Source organism: Vicugna pacos, chromosome 2 (assembly GCF_048564905.1).
Source record: "Vicugna pacos chromosome 2, VicPac4, whole genome shotgun sequence".
NCBI lineage: Eukaryota > Metazoa > Chordata > Mammalia > Artiodactyla > Camelidae > Vicugna > Vicugna pacos.
The window spans coordinates 77,008,052-77,020,334 of record NC_132988.1 but is presented as its reverse complement, the minus strand read 5'-3'; the positions used below and the strand labels follow the sequence as shown (position 1 = coordinate 77,020,334).

Genomic DNA, 12,283 nt, shown 5'->3' with positions numbered 1-12,283 from the left:
CTGTTGCTCTGGCTATTGTTACGCTTCTTGGACCCCAGGAATGTGGGTGGAGAAAAGGAAAAGCTGGAGAGGACGAAGCTGCCACATGAAATGCAGAAGATATATTGCTAGTTTTTTCTTAGTATATGTTCTTCCCTTTCCCAAAAGACCTGCCTTTAATTCAGGAATCCAGCATTTGCCAGCACAGCTTAGGGACCCCAGAGGAAGCTGAGCCCATCCCCAGTTCCAAGGGGTTTCTGATTGGCTTAAGAAGAGTTTTCCAATGCCACAGTGATTAATTCTGGAATAGACATTTGTCACAATAACTGATGCTTGCTGGGGACCTTGGGTAGAGTATTTTCTTTGGCTTTGAGAGCCACCAGGCACCAGGATGCCTTCTTTTCCTGTAGGCATGTTTATAATGTTAGTCCTGAAACTACTGCAGCCAACTTGAAGCAGATGCATGGAAAGAAGAGAAAGAGAATTGAAGAGAAATGGGCCAGAACCCTGATCAAATCATATCTGATCACTGCTTTTAGAACTGTGAGTTAATGAATTTCCTTAATTGCTCATGCAAATTTAGGTGGGCTGTTTCTTGCAGCCAAGATTATCCCTACTGATACAGAAAGGAGGTCCACTTCAAACCAGAAGAGTCCCTAATCCAGAGGACCACCCTCAGGATCTATTTCAGGGATCCCTTGGCCAATCTGGTCTAATGGGAGGGTTACAGAGATGCTCTCCTCTGGTCTGTACCTACTTTTAACTTTCAGGACCTTTTGTGGTCATGCTCTGGTTTGTAAGCCTAGAGCACTCCTTCAAAGGCTGTCCCTGCCTGAATGGATCCTCTGGCTGTAATCTGATCCAGATCCCACCCTTGAGTCCAGAAGTGCCTGCCACAGTCACCTCTAGCTTGTGGAAAACAGGTCTTCTCTCTGGTAGTGCATCATCTCCAACACGATGTCTAATGAGAAGACATTTCTTTGGGAGATGTATTCACATTTACAGACTCACTCCTGCATTCTCTAGTTTCCCATACAACTTTTGTTTTTACAGTGATTTTGGTCTAGGCACATAGTCAGTTTTGGGAAAGCCTTGTGAGTCCTTATTAGCTAAAAGTGGAAGTTATTGTGATAGAGGTAATTTGACAATGGAAGGGCTTGGTCTGGTGTGGTAATAAAGCTGGCATCCTAAATGATCTCTAACTAAGCCCACCAAGAAGAGATGGATTGCCTTCCAAGGGTAAGATACCTATTGTGGAGCTATTATGTAATACAGAGAAACGTTTACAGTGAGGGATCTGTGTGCACATGGTGTATAATACTGTGAGCCTGCAATCATGGGTAAGTTTTCAACTTTTGTTTCAATAGAACTGAATCAAGAGCAGTGGTTTTCATATTTGGTTGGGAGTTGGGGTGGGGAGTTGGGACTGGGATTGGGAGTTGGGGTGGGGAGTTGGGACTGGGATTGGGAGTTGGGGTAGGGTAAGGGGTAGAGCATTTGGCAATCATGGTACTTTAGATACAACACTTTAAAGCAATGCTATACTTAATACCATTCTAAGCACTAGGCAGATCTTGGAGGCAGAAAATCTGACTTTTAACTTAAATCTATAACCCCAATGATGCTGGACCTTTTTGTTCTTACCTCAAAGCCTGTCTCTGTTCATTATTCTAGTCAGAGAATAATGTCTAGGCTAACAGGTTAAAAATAATTGCAAAGCAATAAAAAAAGTTAATCTCTTGGACAATGTGAAGTGGAGATGGCATTCATAAAACACTGCAAAACTTTAAAAATGTCTTTTACCCACTTATTTTTTCAAAGTCTCAGTTCATGGTATGGTAGGTGTCTCTAAGCTCTCTTGTTTTCTCCAAAATTTTCAGAACTTCAAAAATAGCCCTTGTTGGCCTTTTCCTTTTGTTCCTACTCTCTTATCTTCTGGTATATTTTCTTTCATTCTAGAGTAAATTTTGCCGTTTCCTATAAAAATCAATAAGGTGCTCTTATAGCTTCCTGTCACCCATTCCTTAGATCTGCACAGAGAGGCCCAGGAATTGTGTATGTGAGGAAAGAATTCTCCTTAACATCACTTTTAAACTTCATTTATTTGTTATTTTTATTTTTTAATATCAGCATTGATATGACCACCATCCTACCTGTTCAACATCATTTCCCACCACAGCCCCACAGACACGGCACACTTCTGCCACACAAAGATTTTAAGCAGAGAAGTGGCGTGATCATACTTGCAGTTTAGAAGGATCATTGTGAGTACTGTTTGGAGAATGGATTGGGGTTTTGTTGGGCTGCGGAGGAGGAGGGGTAGTTGGGAAAAAATTTTGCAGATAGGATTGTCTAGGAAGGAGATGTTGGTAGTTGGGACTAGGGTGGTGGCAAAAGGAGACAGAAATAAGTTGAAAGGTTTGAGATTTATTTTGCTAACTTCTGGCTGGAGAAGAAATGAGGTTGTTATCCAGAGAAGGAAATATGAACAGATCTAGTTTTTTTTTTCTTTTTTAAAATTTTCTTTTATTGAGGTATAGTCAGTTTACAATGTTGCATCAATTTCTGGTGTAGAGCACAGTTTTTCAGTCATACGTGAGTATACATATATTCATTTTCACATTCTTTTTCACCGTGAGCTACCACAAGATCTTGTATATATTTCCCTGTGCTATACAGTATAATCTTGTTTATCTATTCTATATATGCCTGTCAGTATCTACCAATTTCGAACTCCTAGTCTGTCCCTTCCCACCTCCCCACCACTGGCAACCACAAGTTTGTATTCTATGTCTACATGTCTGTTATGTTCTTTTTTTTTTTTTTTTTGATTCCACACATGAGCGATCTCATATGGTATTTTTCTTTCTCTTTCTGGCTTACTTCACTTAGAATAACGATCTCCAGGTCCATCCATGTTGCTGCAAATGGCATTATGTTGTTTTTTTTTATGGCTGAATAGTATTTTATTGTATAAATTTACCACAACTTCTTTATCCAGTCAAGCAGATCTAGTTTAGAAGGTAAAGGATTGAGACTGGTTTTGGATATGTTGAGTTTGAGGACCTTTGGGGTATCTACTTGAAATACTAATTTGGCATTTGATTTAGATGAATCTGGAGGTCAGAACTAGAGATAAGGATTTGGGAGTTGTCAGCTTATAGATGGCTGCTGGAGTCCATGGGTTTTGGTGAGCATATCCCAGGAAAGCTCACACACTGGGGCATTAGAGGGCTAACAGCAGAACCCTGGTAGTGGGGGTACTTTCATCTTAGAGGTGAACAAAGGAGACTGGGAGAAAACCAGGAAAAACTGGGACAGAATCTGAGAACTATTGTTGTAGACCAAGGAAAGTGGAGTCCTGATGATTGATTTATTGATCAACCCACTATAACCAACAGAATACAGGGCTCAATTCCTGAGCCTCGGCCTTTTACAAGGACATTGAGAAACACAGTATGTCAGGAGTAGGGCCATCAGGATGGTGAGAAAACCCTGAAATCACATCAAAGCAGAGCAGCAAGCGCTTTCATATAGAGAAGATATTGTGGGGAACTTATTTGCCAAGTGGAAGAAGAATTTAGTTTTGTGTTTATGTTTTCAGAAAGAGTAATGAGGAAGTAATGATGCAGGGATTCCTCTCTTGAGTAAGAGGTTTACCTATTGAGATAGCTTCTAATTTCAGAAGCCAGTGATTCTGTGAAATTGTCTTTCTTTCTCTGTCCATATTCAACGCATGTATTGCAGGTCACTACACACATAGGGTCAGTGTGTCATGCAGTAAGCTTCGGATGACTGTAAGGAATGACATTTTATTCTTTGGAGGCTGTAAGTAAAAGTGACATGAATCTCCACCATGTTCATATCAGTACTCAGGAAATTTTGTTGGGAATTCCTGTGAGAGAGAATGTCTCAGTATTAAGTCAGTTTTGTGGCCTTGAGCTGAGACAGTTGACAAGACATTTTGTAATAAGAATAAGAGGGCAAGATGCCCTAAGGGTTTCATATACATTTATATCAAAATACTGTGAGGGAAAATCAATATTTTGCTTCTGGCAGTGAAAATTCAAACCTCACCAAGTTACTAGGGATGAACACTTTATTTTCAAACACCAAGAAGGGGAAAACCCCAAGGTGAACAAATGCTTCACTGTGACTCTGGTTGTAACATAGTGTGATAGGCTTAGCAATGACCCTGTTTTGGAACTACAGTGACCTCATACCTCCTTCCAGTCTAGTCTTTTTTCAAAATCACCTGGGTGAAGGCTTTCCTGATCACACAATCTGAAATTTCACCCTACCTGACACTTCATTTCCTCTATCTCTGTGTTGTGTTTTCCTTAACACTTGTCTCATCCAGAAGCAAGATCTTACACTTTTAATCTCACTCAAAAATGCAAGTGATTTATATGGGAGGTGACCTCAGGAAGGCAAGTCGGGTGTGGGAGAGTGAGACAGGGAGGGGAAGGAAGCCAGTTCAGGGTGTGGCCGTCAGCAGGTTACTTTTGTGGGCAAGTGGGACTCAGTCCTGCTGGGGAATCCTGGGAGACTGCATGGACATACCTTGAAGTAAATGTGAGCCATAAGGAAGTTGGAATGTTCTCATCAGTCTGTGGTTGAGAGCTGCCAGCGGGTTGTGGGGGTAGAATTGGGACTTTTAACTCCCTAGAATTTCCTGTTGCTGAGTTTGGGCAAGTGTCCTTCCACTGGAAGAGAAAGCCTTCTGCAGCTCACAATTGGAGTCCTGGGGTCAGGTCAAGTGGGAACGGATTTCAGGGAATCTGATAACATCTGCTAGGGAACTTGTTCCTTTCTGCTGGACTGTATAATTTCCTCGTTTATCTTTATTGTCTGTCTCCCACTGTGACGTAAGCTTCATGATGAGAGGGAATTTTCTCTGTTTTGTTCACTGAGTGGTATTGGAAACACGGTCTCTGTGTTATTCATTCAATTTTTAACAGCACTAATTAGTGCCTACTTGAACTGGGCACTGCCCTCACATTCTCTGACACTGTTCTTCAAGGAGCTGGGTAGATTGCTACCATCTTTATAGCTAATCCTTAGCCTATACTGAGTCAAGATTAAGAATTACAAAGGAAAGATGATAATTAGACACAGGCTTTTGTTGTAATGCGAGCTTGGACTGCTAGATGAGAGAAAGATCAGTAAGAAGGTGGAAGAGAAAATGCAAACAAGAGATTAGAGTGCTTATTCTAATCCCAGCTTCCACACAGAGCCTCCTGGCTAACTTGGTCTGCACACGTGGAACCCTAATGCAGAGCCTACCTCTGGCTGGCAATTAGGGTCAGGTCACAGGAAGAAGTTGCAGTTTTAGGACTGTAATCAGAAGATGTTTTTGCTTTGGACTCCATGCTTCAGTTAACGCAGATTTAGATCTGCCAAATGGCATGGATGATTCATTGAGTAATCAGCAACCATTCCGGAGTGTTTTAAAAGCCTGTATGGCTGTTGAATTACATTCCACCTGCCCTGAAATTTTTTTCCTGCAACTCTAAACCCAAGTTTAGCATATTTTTATCATATACAAGCCAATGTTTAGCTTTCACTCATCTGCTCTGTCTTTTGATTCTCCTCCAATACTCACTCCTATCCCACCTCCTGTCCTTTCCAACACACAACAGATATGATTTTTATTCTTAAAAATGCTGAGTCATAGTGTATTTTAAAATTTTGATCAATGAGAAAATATAAGTGAGTTTTGATTATACATTATTTGTATGTAGCCACATCTCTTTCCCTTATATTAGTGGTGTTTATCAAGGCTTGACCAGACTGAAAATCCATTCAAGTTACATTTCCACAATTTCTAATTTTGAATTTTTCCTCTGGGGTCAGATCTGCAAGCAGCCAAAGGTACAGAGACACAGCCCATAGCTCCAATTATTCTTGTTAAAATTTTTTAGAGTGGTTTCTAATTGGAGACTTTTCTGTACTCAACATGGGACTATGTACTCTTTTAAAATCATTCATGGGAACCTCCAGAGTATATCTCCAAAGTTGGGGAGGAAAGTTATTTCTAAATGCAAATCCAATTTTTTTTAAGTATAATTGCAAGGAGGAAAATTGAGACATTTGTTTTATGCAGGCACATCTGGCTTGGAAGTAAAAACTCAGAAAGAGGTAACTTAGGGACTTTAGGTAATTAGGTCATAATCATCAAAATAACATTTATGAATATTATTTATCATGTGTTATTAAGCTGTTGTTACACAAAGTAAAGTGGCCATATTGAAATGCCTGTAGGAGAATTAAACATGGCTGGGAGGTTGAGTACATCAGCACATCAAGGTTTACTAAGAATGCCTGTGAGTAGAGGAATTAATATTTCTGGGGTCCTTCTGTCCCAAAGATGGTATTTAGACCACAGCAAATCAGCCAAATCATTAGGCTACGTGTGGATCCACCAAAGCCGCATAAGTCTTGTCTGAGACTTTGGTCTTTCCACCCCTAGTGGTACCAAAAACAGTGGCACAGACAAGTGCATGGACAAGCCATGGTTGTGCAGACAAATAAAGAAGAAGGCTTTACATTATGTTAAAAAATTGACAAATAAAGAAGAAGGCTTTACATTATGTTAAAAAATTGAGGACAAGAAAATGTACATTTTAATCTGCAAGCTCCCTTGGTATTCCATAAAGGCTTTCTCTCAAGTAAGACAATGAGCTTGCTGGTGTGATAAATTAGCAGACATCTCCTTTGGCGTGAAGTATTCCTGTGTTGCAAATCACTGATTTTATTAGATGGCAGCTCTAGCAGCCCTCTGATGCTGCCTCATGAAAAATCCATAACAATTCAATCCAATTTTAATGGTTCTGGAAAATAATACTATGTATTTGAGAACAGCCCTATTCCCACTTTCTTGTCGTGTCTGTTAAAGTGAATGTGATTCATGGACTTTTGTGGCTATTTTTTTTTTTAACAATGTACGAACTTCACTCAGTTTATCTTTACCTGAGCTATTCACACATCATCTCTCCCCTTCGCATATTTCTTGCATATGTTTCCAGCTTGTTTACTTATTCATTTGGTTTCTAAGCTCATTGGAGGAGGATCAAAACTAATTCAGTTGAACGTTTGAACCCATTATGACCCTTATTCATGGGAAAGATGCACATAATGGCTTGCATTTTCATTTTAGAAAATAACTGAAAATAACTGCACCTTCAATTCTCTTCAGACATATAATAAGAGAACAGGAGGAGTTACTAAGATAAGCAAAAAACTGATGAAAGCCAATTTAGGAGTAGACTGTGACTCTGTCCTATATGCCTTCTAATTTCATTTGTTTACTTATGTGTAAGTCTATTCATCTGACACCTTCATTGTGCGAAAGTCACGCTGTTTTCCTGTCGATGAAAACCCTCTGGGAATACACAAGGGCTTGGTGTGTACTTCCAGCTAGATTACTATCTTTTTTCTTTGACCAAAGTTAGATTAATTTATCTTCCACAGGCCCAATATTGGAAAAGAACAGGACATTACTGTATTTTTGTATGTTCTGATTCTTGTGTGTTAGCGGTACTGTCTATCCATTGATTAGAGCATGAACATCCTTCAGATGTCTCAAGGTAAAAGAGCATGTTACTTCTTGAGTTTCATAGTTGTTTAAATTCCTTTTCTAGGCATAATAATTATCAGAATATGTTCTTTGCATGATTTTTCCTGTTATCAGTATCATTTACCGACAGCAAAGATTTCGTCTGCTAATAAAATATTAGTTGGTCTGTACCTCTGTTTCTATTACTTTTTCTGGTACATACGTTTTTCATGTGATGTATTTTTATTGGCGTACAATTTCAGTGATATGAAGACTGTGGATATTATTTGTTTTATTACATCTTAATGGTTTTACCGTCATTTGTTGTCTGTTGCTATTAAGAAATATATTCTTTAATAGATATACAATACTTTGAGAATAAGTGGTGACAAGAGTTTCCTAAGGGAAAATCAGAATACTGAAATAGTGATAGAAGTCTGTTCAGTTGCCTCAGTTTCCCCAGTAAGACTTAGAATAGATTATTCTGGAGGGATACAGATTGAAACAAATGCAAAGTTACTTTGTCGGCTTTGCTCTGTGAGTGTGCATGCCTATAAGGAGATCATTTGCCCTACTCACCACTCCTGGAGGTTAGGGAGGTCGTGTTTTGTTATCTCACTTAATACATAGGACTTTTGAAAACATTGGTGACCATCCCTAGAGGTGCTTGCCCTTTCCTGGGTCAGATTCCGTCTATTTTTCTAGTCCTGTATACTTGCCCCATCTTATTGTCCCTCAGGTGAGTAAAAAATTTATCAACATACAAAAAGATAGAGAGCATACTCTACATAACCTGTTTATCTGGAAAACTACTGATTTGGACCACACCATAAAAAAATCTACTTTCAAAAACATATAGGAGGAATAAGTAACTTAACATAAAATTTGGCTGATATTTCTTGTGACAGATGAAAATGTCAATGAACTGTTCATGAATTTTCCAACAGGATTACAGAGTATTTTGCTTTTAAATAGATTTTATTTTTTAAGTATGAAAATACCTTACTGCAACAATGTTTCCCCCCAGAAATACCTGCTAGGGAGAACACTGGGGGGTAGCTGAAGCTTTATCTTCTCCAGCCCATCTCAGTATTGGTACTGATATCTTCAACTTACAGATTGTCTCTTCAATCCCTAAGTCACTCCTTGATCAATCCTGAACAAGGTTTTATAAAAATATAATGGCAGGGAGGGGGGCTTTATAATGGTAGACTTAGGTAGGTATAGAATTGCTGGTACAGTGGTAGGTTCTGTATCCAGGGTGCTTGGAGTAATGCTTCGGTTGTCAGGCAGAGCTGTGCTTTGGGGGAATGCAAACTTTAATGCAGATACAGTATTTACCAAGATGATCATTTCTTTTATATGATGATTCATCCTAATACTAGCATATTGACCTCTTCTTGACCACTTTTCCACATATTCTTACTTGGCCTCCAGCCTCACTTTCAAGAGACCCAAGTTGCCTGATGTTAAAATACGACAGGAGAAATGTAGTTGTCCAGGAAGTAGTAAAGAATATCTCTAGAGCATGTGGCAAACTTTTCCTGGTGTGGCCCAACTCATACCCACTCTCTCTGAATTCTTATAGTCTTCCTTATACCTAGGGAGACAATTTGCACCCTATACTCAACATTTCCTCTTAACTTTTCTTCAGCTTCGTAAGTTCTCCACAGTATCAGGATATGGATCTATGATGCTGTTGTTGGTTGGTGCTGGAGTATGGGGAAGACATTTAATGTTGTTCCAAGAAATAAATAAAACCACAAGACACTTTTGGCGCAGGTCCCCGGAAGTCAAGCTATTATTTCTTAAAGTTCTGCAATTTAAGTTGGTCTCAGTGGGGTGGTTCTTCTGCTCCACATGGTGACTGCTGAGCTGGAGTATTTAAGATGGCTTCTTTACACACATGTTTGGTGACTGAGCTGGAAAGGCTGCTAGAGTTGACTGCTAGCTAGGCATTTCTCTCTCTCTCTCCACAAGGTCTCTCAACTAGGGTAGCTGGATTTTTTTTTACATGGTGGATCAGGGCATCAAGAGAGACCATTTCAAGAGGGCAAACCCTATTGTGAAATCACTTATTGAGCTTCTTCTGCTTGCATCATACTTGCTAATGTTCCATTGACCAAATTAAGCCACACGGCCCAGCCTAGACTCAATGTGAAAAGGCTTGAATACTGAAGGTATGATTCACTGGGGGTTGCCAATCCAACAGTCTATCATATGGGGGTAATATGCTAAATTTACATGAAGTTTATAGATGAAACAAATGATTTCAAGATAAGTTTGTTTTTATGGTGGGCCAGGATTCATCTACTGCAGATGATACTTTTACTTTTTTTTCTGCTACTGAGGACTGACCAAGCCAGTTTGGTGTGCACAGCTATTAGGTTCTTGTTGGTACATCTTGGGAGTTTTAATGGTTGACAGTAATGAGGGTTAATTACTCTCTCATAACCTTGTATCAGGTTATTAGGAAAGCAAGTCTCAGACCAAATTCTGCTACTCATATAGACATTTCTGCAAGCAGGCACAAAACAATCATAAACCACTTCTGCAAGCATCATTTAGGGATATCACCTAGGGCTCCATTCCTAAGGATAAAGAGTCCAGGGCTCACTAGAGTTTTACCTCATGTTTTTGAAAGTATGGGGAGTGTCTATAAAATATTATAGTCAGTTCACATTTCCCTACTGCCACCAATTTCCCAAATGAAAGCCTCATTTTTATCAATTAACAAGCCACTAATTCCACCAATGAAAACCCAGTTCTAACATTGTGCTGATTAGGAATGCTCTTGCATTGAAGGGAGAAAATAATGACTGAAGACCTTTTAGTCATTGCCTCTAGTGTATGACTTTTCTAATAACGCTTAGCTAATCATCCCGAGAATGTAGATTTCTGAGTAGGGCAACATCCTGCCCCAAGAGTGTAATTGCATCTGACATACACTGTCTATACTAAAGAATATTAAAATAAAGCATAGATACCATAACATGTGCTTTAAAGAGTGCTTTGGTAGAAAAGTTTGAGACAGTTTCACCAGAGTACAAGAAATTAGGACCTTGGGATTAAGATTTGTGGAATCATTGCTTTTGGAGACAACAATATCTCAGTTCTCAGGTAACTGTTTCCAAAACTAAGTCTCAGGTACATATGAGAAGCCCATAATTTAAAGATGTATTAAAATATTTAATCTATTTATTTAATTGTATTTTTATTATCTATTTTCAATCATGCACAAAAGAAAAAGCTGTACCTATCACCCAGCTTCAGTGATTATGAATGATGACCAACTATCTCTACCCCTCTCCTCCACTTCCATCCCAGTGCATTGAAGTAAACCCCAGATATGTCATTTCATCTGTAAATACTTCAGTGTATATTTCTAACAACAGGTAAGGATTCTTCTATTAGCATAATGCGATTAATACACCTAAAAATAAATAGTTCCACAATATGAAGTCAGTGTTCACATTTCTTTGAATCATAAATATCTATTTATAGTTGTTTTGTTTGATATTGAATTCAAACAAGGTTCATAGATTACATTTGGTTGATATGCACCTTGGGTCCTGTATTTCTTTCTTTTTTGTTGTATATATATATTTTTATTAAAGTATAGTCAGTTTACAATGTTGTGTCAATTTCTGGTGTACAGCGTAATGCTTCAGTCATACGTGAACATACATATATTCGTCCTCATATTCTTTTTCACCGCAAGTTACTACAAAATATTGAATATAGTTCTCTGTGCTATACAGTATAAACTTGTTGCTTGTCTATTTTATATATAGTAGTTAGTATCTGCAAATCTTGAACTCCCAATTTATCCCTTCCTACCCACCTCCCCCTTGTAACCATAAGTTTGTTTTCTATGCTTGTGAGTCTGTTTCTGGTTTGTAAATAAATTTGCTTGTCTTTTTTTTTTTTAGATTTCACATATAAGTGATATCATATGGTATTTTTCTTTCTCTTTCTGGCTTATTTCACTTAGAATGACAGTCTCCAGGTCCATCCATGTTGCTGCAAATGGCATCATTTTATTATTTTTTGTGGCTGAATAGTATTCCATTGTATAAATATGCCACAGCTTCTTTACCCAGTCATCTGTGGATGGACATTTAGGTTCTTTCAATGTCTTGGCTATTTTAAATAGTGCTGCTATGAACATTGGGGTGCATGTACCTTCTCGAATTATGGTTCCCTCTGAATATATGCCTGGGAGTGGGATTGCTGGATCATATGGTAAGTCTATTTTCAGTTTTTTGAGGACTCTTCATACTGTTTTCCATAATGGCTGTACCAAACTACATTCCCATCAACAGTGTAGGAGGGTTCCTTTTTCTTCACAGCCTCTCCAGCACTTATCATTTGTGGACTTTTGAATGATGACCATTCTGACTGGTGTGAGGTGACACCTCTTTGTAGTTTTGATTTGCATTTCTCTGATAATTAGCAATTTGAGCATTTTTTCATGTGCCTATTGGCCATTTGTATGTCTTCATTGGAAAATTGTTTGTTTAGTTCTTCTGCCCATTTTTGGATTGGGTTGTTTGGTTTTTTTTATTATTAAGTTGTGTGAGCTGTTTATATATTCTGGAAATTAAGCCCTTGTCAGTCTCATCTTTTGCAAACTTTTTCTCCCATTCTGTAGGTTTGTTTTGCTTACAGTTTTAATTTAATTCTGTCCCATTTGTTTATTTTTGCTTTTATTTCTATTGCCTGGGTAGACTGCCGTAGAACATT

General features: G+C 38.6%; 1 long non-coding RNA gene across 3 annotated transcripts in view; it reads left to right on the top strand.

The window, feature by feature from the left end:
- LOC140687040 (uncharacterized) overlaps positions 1-12,283 on the top strand; it is a 126,766-nt gene that overhangs the window by 78,808 nt on the left and 35,675 nt on the right. The window lies entirely within an intron of this gene.